Raw genomic sequence first — 926 nt, 5'->3', positions numbered from 1 at the left:
TGGACAAGAATAAGTTTTGGTAGGACGAAAATGACCTAAATGTTCATCCAATGACACAAAAACACCTATTGGATGCACAAGATTGGTTAAAAACCCAAGTTGGACAAGAATAAACCTAGGGAGGACGAAAATGACCTAAATATTAATCCAATGTCACAAATACACCGATTGGTTGCATAAGATTGGGTAAAAACCCAAATTGGAATAGAATAAACCTAGGGAAGACGAAAATGACCTAAATGTTCATCCAATGACACAAATGAACTTATTGGATGCACAAGATTGGGTAAAAACCCAAATTGGAATAGAATAAACCTAGGGAGGATGAAAATGACGTAAATGTTCATCCAATGACACAAATGAACTTATTGGATGCACAAGATTGGGTAAAAACCCAAATTGGAATAGAATAAACCTAGGGAGGATGAAAATGACGTAAATGTTCATCCAATGACACAAATGAACTTATTGGATGCACAAGATTGGTTAAAAACCCTAGTTGGACAACAATAAGTCAAGGGAGGACGAAAATGACCTAAATGTTCATCAGTTGATACAAATGAACTTATTGGATGCACAAGATTGGTTAAAAACTCTATTTGGAAAAGAATAAGTCTAGGAAGGACGAAAATGACCTAAATGTTCATCCAATGACACAAACACACCTATTGCATTCACAAGATTGGTTAAAAACGCTAATTGGACTAGAATAAACCTAGGGAGGATGAAAATGACGTAAATGTTCATCCAATGACACAAATGAACTTATTTGATGCAAAAGATTGGTTAAAAACCCTAATTGGACAAGAATAAGTGTAGGAAGGACGAAAATGACCTAAATGTTCATCTAATGACACAAACACACCTACTGTATGCACAAGATTGGTTAAAAACCCTAATTGGACAAGAATAAGTCAAGGGAGGAT

This window comes from Cicer arietinum, unplaced genomic scaffold (assembly GCF_000331145.2).
Source record: "Cicer arietinum cultivar CDC Frontier isolate Library 1 unplaced genomic scaffold, Cicar.CDCFrontier_v2.0 Ca_scaffold_5784_v2.0, whole genome shotgun sequence".
Classification (NCBI taxonomy): domain Eukaryota; kingdom Viridiplantae; phylum Streptophyta; class Magnoliopsida; order Fabales; family Fabaceae; genus Cicer; species Cicer arietinum.
This window is presented reverse-complemented; position numbering follows the sequence as displayed.